This window comes from Belonocnema kinseyi, chromosome 2 (assembly GCF_010883055.1).
Source record: "Belonocnema kinseyi isolate 2016_QV_RU_SX_M_011 chromosome 2, B_treatae_v1, whole genome shotgun sequence".
NCBI classification, from domain to species: Eukaryota; Metazoa; Arthropoda; class Insecta; order Hymenoptera; family Cynipidae; genus Belonocnema; species Belonocnema kinseyi.
Genome location: NC_046658.1, coordinates 69878233 through 69884866, shown reverse-complemented (window position 1 = coordinate 69884866; position 6634 = coordinate 69878233).

Genomic DNA, 6634 nt, shown 5'->3' with positions numbered 1-6634 from the left:
ACAATATGCCAATTAGCACAAATGGTAAGTTCCGACAGTGCCTACAAGTGTGCCTACTGGCCGCTAAATGGCAATACCGGTTTCATATGCATACACCTGGTATTTCTGGAAAGCTCTACGAGGAGTTATGTTTTAAATTCTCAAAGCTGATGGACACGAAGGTTTCAGACAGCGTCTATGAAAACCAACATCAAGTGAATCGCGCAAATATCAATCTAAGCTCGAAAGGTTGAAAACTCTAAATTTACCAAAGTATGATTAAATTACTACAAGACTCAATAGGAAAATTATTTCATTAAATACAACAAAATTACCCATGGTTTTGCTGGGAGAAACCACAGAAAACATTTTCTTCCACAAACTAACTTTGGACGAGGAAAGGAAATGGACAGATTGAACACTTCGTCACTTCCTTCTTAATGAATCTACAACTCGGAAAAAGCGAGAAAAATTCAAAATAAGAGTGCCTATACCTATTTGAGAACCACAGCCCTCAACTATTCGGCGACAAGAGCCCTGAATTGACTATGTGCAATTCGCGGCAACTGCAAGATTAGCGATGATGTCTTTTGAATCGGACCTCTGAGGCAAAGCATATTATTAAAGTTAAATTATTAAAATTTTTTGTTTAAAATGAACTTAAAACAGTGACTTCGGGTAAGTCCTTGTTGATTTGTATAATTTGAAGCAGCTAAAAAAATTAAAAATTAGTTTTCCAAGGAATGTTTGCTTTTGTAGGTACTTGCTCGACAGTCCTATTGTTTTAGTCTTGTTATGATAGTTACACATAACCTTATTTCTTTAATGTCTCGATTTTAATTCAGAATCATGGGGATAAGCCAGGAAAAGGGTGCAAGAGTTTGCTGTGTGGTTAATTGAAGAAAGACATTTAAAAATGCTCCATTTGAAGCATCACTGAAGTTTACCTCATCACACTACCTCTTATGAATCCTGATCCATTTGAGTGTAACTCGTGTACATGATAAACATTGCAGGAAGCTTGTGCATGTCCTTTTTTTATCGTTTTGGGCTTAAATAGAATTTCAGCAGTTACTGCTTGAAATTTTGTTTTAATTACCATAGCCATGTTCACGTAGAACTTTTATTACACTCATGTTCTCTTTGACAACCGGAATGAACACGCGTACGAGATAAACAGCGAGTGTCGTCTTCTAAGAAGTAAGGACACTGAGCAGATTCTCCAGCCCAGTCTGTCAGCTCACGTTATTCAATTTTATAAAATTTAAATATGTCTGCACTCATGAAACTTAAATCTTTTTATTATATTTCGAATCTATTTTGTGTTGTCTTTTACAGAAATAAATTTAGTTTTCATCATTTCTTTAAAAAAAAAAATATCAAGCTTTTTTCCATAAGGCGCAATGCTTTTTTACACCACCGTTAGTTCATAGTTGGCCACCGCAACACTATCGTCTAAGCGGACATAGTCAATAGCCGTGTTTTTTCAATGTTATGACGTGAGGGTTTTCTCCCTCTGGGTTCGTCCCCACTCTTGAGCTGCTGAACGCTTCTTGCGCCTTTACAGGATTACAGTAACGATAATACTATTTGTTGACATCATATGGTAATACCCGTACTAGTCCGTCGGTAATTTATTTAGCTGATCTCTTACCTGATGTGATATGTGTCTTGAGGTATGTCGAACGCCTCAATTGTTAAATGAGCTTAAAAATATATAAAAATGTATGTAAATATACATAAAAATAGTAACTACTCTCAATCAAAGAGCTTTTACTACCAGTGCTTTTTAATTTAGATGCCTTTGATGACAAGGCTCTTTAAAAATGTAATCGATTGTAAAATCAATCGACCATTTTCAACCAAAAGAATTGGGAAAATTTTTAAAACAGATTGTAAGACTTGAAGTAGACAAAAAGAATTTACGTCACATCTTCATTCATAAAAAAAACAACGAATGGTAATAATTGATCCCAGATTGTTGATGTGTTTAATATCTTTGCGTTTAATATCAAGTAATTGAAAATATTATCCTAACTTTTTTCTAGAATAATCAGCTGCTATAAGGTGACTCACATTTGAGCTAATACTTCTACAACACAATTGGAAATAACTCTGCAAAGTACTACGGGTTGGGTATATTCACAATAAATGTATTTAGGGTAATCAGTAAAATTTATATTTAATGAAATGAACAATTATGTAAAAAAACACAATTATTGGCCACGAAAACATAGTGATTACCACAGATCAATGAGTTTATGTACATAGTCTATAAAATTTTTGAACAATAATGAATGTATATCTTCAACTATATTAGTCATTTGCTTTTTAGATATTGTAGCAAATCATTATGTTTCCACTTTATTCACGATGACAATTATTAACCACCTATTCATGGATATACACATATTATTTTAAGCCTAGAATACTACTATCTTGTATCCTTGATCACCAAATTTAATAAAAATCCACAAGTGTTTACTTAAATGTATCGTAACGATTGAAAAACATTATTTTCAACAACCTGACTTTAACAGTTTTTCTTTTAAATCCCTTACTTATTCAGCATGCTCGTGCTTCATTAGGGTGTGGCCAATCATTCCACCGATTACGATTTTAGCGAGGTGGTATTTTCTATTTTAGGAATTTACGATATTTTCACAATTTAAAAAAATGTCAAGTAAAATATAAGAATACAATTTTGTTCACCTTTTCTCATGTCTATGGTAGATTATATTGAACTAATTTTGATAAAATCTTAACTAAATTTGCATAAAGCTATTTTTTAGTGATATTCCATTACCAAATTTTTATGTAAAAACACTCTGTTCCGATGATTTAATAAAAACTTCGTAAAAATTCCAGCTTTTTAGGTCGAATTTTAAATTTATTCCTTATATATATAATTAATAAATAATTCCCATAGAATAGAGTTCAAGCGATATTGCATCGGAAATTTTCAGTCTTATATGGTTAGTAGAATATAACGTTGTTTCCGTTTTTTCGCATTCAAGACGCGTGAACGAGAATAAATAGAATTTGAAACGAGTTTTTTAAAAGTATATTTAAGATTTAAAGAATCTTTTGTCAAATAAGATTTTGTAATTAGCTTATGCTTATGAACTACGAGGCTTACTCCTGCACTTAATCCGATGGAGAGGGGACGAACAATTTCGTAATACTGATCCACTAAATAATGTAATAAATTAAACTGATAACGATTATAATTTATATTATTCTTGTATATTTACTATCACTTCTTCACCTACGTCATAAGCTTACAAATACTCATAATTCACGAGAAACCCAACTATGTTAATAACACTTTATGGCTTTATTGTACTATTTTCAACTAAAAATGTATGCATTATTTTGAGCAGTTATACCTGGATTAGAAAAAAAAATAATTAAAAAGTATAATTCTATCTTCGAACATTCCAAAAGCGTAATAATTTTGACTTAAAATGGAGAATTTTCGAGAAAAGAATTATGATACGGTCTTTGAACAGATAATTTTCTGGAAGAATTATAATTCATAGAAATCATCTTTTTCAAACCCCCACACTTTTTCAACGTCTCATAGGGGGGGGGGGGGGGGGGGGGGGGGGCTGGATGACACCCCTGGGACTGGTCACAGAAATAATATTCTTTGTACCCCTACTCCTTTCCGACGTCTCATGGGGGCGGGAAGGCATCACTATGACTGATCACAGACATATTTTACGTTAAACTCTTAATCTTATCTAACATGTTGAGTCTGCGCCATTGGCAAGATTGCTAACAACGAGGGTCAAACAGTAGCATTAGTCAGATGGGGCGAAACTTCATTTTTTAAATTTAATAATATTTTAAACGAATTATCAGTTACTTGCCTATTCTGCCAGTGCTGGAAGTCTAGACTTCAGCCTTAAATTATGATTATTAAAAAATCGATAAAAATTGTCTTTCATGTATTGCATACAAAAACATAACATATATTATCAATTTGTTCAAATATTTGTTCAATGAATTACTAAACTACGAAATTATCTTGCGAACTTGAATTTTTTATTATCGTAGTATGGGAGAAAAAATAGTCCTCAAATACTTCACTTTGCCTGGATTTTCAAGAAATGATCTCTAATTTTCCACTCTGTTTTTAAAATCAATGACAGTTTATTTCGTGGATGGTCAAAATCCATCTTAAATAAAAACAACAGATCAGTTTTTCATGTTTACTAAAAAAATACCTTTTTTTAAAAAATGATTATTTTTCATATTGAATTTTATGGAACAGGTTATATTAAATTATATAAGAAAAAGGTTTTATTACACCATTTTTTACATATTTGAAATAGAACAAAATATCACAAAAATATCTATGCTGATAATCATTATATGTGCTTAAACAAAATTAATTTCTAGAAATAGTTCTTTTTTCAAATTTAAATAACGATAATTTGTTATTGCCTACCATTATTTAAAAGAACGTTTGCTTCGTCGCAATAAAGTAAAAGCTTTTAATTTTTGCTCTATATTTCGCTCCTAGAGTGATTTGTGGTTTCAGATAATAAATTCTTACACATTCCAATATTTTATAATTATTTACGTTTCTGCCGAGCCTTGAAAACATGCTCGTACCCAAATCCTATACAAGGCAACTGTAATAACGACTCTTACCACTCTCCAATTATACAGTTTCTAGACCAACCTCGGTTTTTCAGAAAATAATCTTGATTGAAAATAGAATTTCTTAATAAAGATTAGGTTAAAAGATGACGGAAAAAGTGACATTTTCTTTCGCACTACGTGAGTATATAAAATATATACCCATATAATAAAAAATATGCTTGTCTAAAGACATTTTCTAAAGAACTAATGTATATAAGAGACGTTGCTAAAAAGTTGTGAAATTAAAACCATAATTTTTGTTTAATAAGACTTTAAAACACCGACTAAGTTATTTTTTCACAATATCTAACACCTGAAATGAAACGAAAACAAAAATTTTAGAGATCAAAAATCATATTTGGATTGAATATAAATTCATGTTAATATAAGCGTATTTGTGTACATTTCAAACTGTTTAAACATCTAAAAACACATTGGAGGAATTTTATAAATCTTTAGAACACTTTATAATATACGATACTAAATTAAAATAAATAATAATTAAATTAATATTACTAATTTAACATTTTTATTTAAAGATGATTAATCGTCCTTTGAAAAGATAAAGGCACGTTTAAAAGCACATTTTATGAAGAACATTATTGATAATTTTCAATAAATAGTCCTTTCTCTGATTAATTTCGATTTAAGGCCATCTGATGAGTGGGTCTCGTGACCAGATTCCTACCTTACCGCTACTTTTTTTATTTCCCAACTTACATTCACACAAAATGCCACATCGAGTTCAAAATTTGGGATACTAAACAATAAACACTAAGAATGGTGGGTCTGGTCATAAATTCGTATAATTATGAAAAAAGTTTTTTGTTGTAAATAATTTTTTTTGTTGCTTTTTTATGATTATTAAAGTTTAGGACCAGACCCACTTTTCTTAGAGCTTCTTATTTATTATCCCAAATTTTCAACTCAATGTGGCGCTTTATGTGAACATAAATTGGGAAATAAGAAAGGTGGCGGTAAGATCTCGTGACCCACTCGTCACATGGCCTTAAGACGACTGGAGTTGAAACTGAATATACATTACATAACCTATAACCTATGAAAGGATCGCGGTGTCACGAAATGGACTATCAAATTCTGAAATTATTTTAAAAATATTTAGAGTGGACGTAAATATCTTTAAAAATGCTATAAAATCACACGACTGATATTTTACCAAATTTGCATTATATAAAAAAACAAATATTATTATTCTTATTCTCTATTTATTATTTTAAAATTACTATAATTACTAAAAGCAGTAATCATTAGAAAATTCTTTTGTAATAAATATGTTAATTTTGCTGTCTTTTGTATTTGGGGACATGTTACTGACCGGAAATTTCAGATCTATTTTAATTTAGAATTTCAAAAAAAAAGCTACTAAAATTTGATCACTTTACTTAAAAGTACTTCGATGCAAGTACTTTATCCTTGTATTATTAAAAAAATCTATTAAATCATGAAAATGGGTAAAACAGCAGAGACTTAAATTTTACAACTTTTTGCAACGACCCATAAGTACTGTATTCTGAAAGATCTCTTTTGTATAAGATATGGGTGAAATTCAACAAGTTTGACTAGTACGATTTTTAATTGAGTGGATAAAAATATCTTAGATTAACATATAATATAAATTTTTAAAAATTAATATTGATTATAATAAATGTAAAAATAATTATTCCATGGTAAAGAAGTATGCTTTTATTTATTAATTATAAGTTTTTGTATATAATTAACTATCTTTTGATATAAACCGCTAACGATATTTTCTACAAAAAAAATAATTATTATATCTACTTCTCGAGACATAAGATATACCAAAATTAAAATTTCATTTTTATTATTCTTTAAAACGCTGCTAATTAAACAGATAAATACCAGAATAACTTTTTTATTATTTTTCCCGCTCTTAGCTTGTACGTATTATTTATTTTAAACAGGAAGTTAATTATGTAAACTTACTTTTAGAAAACATCAATTAGTTCCATATTTGTAGGTT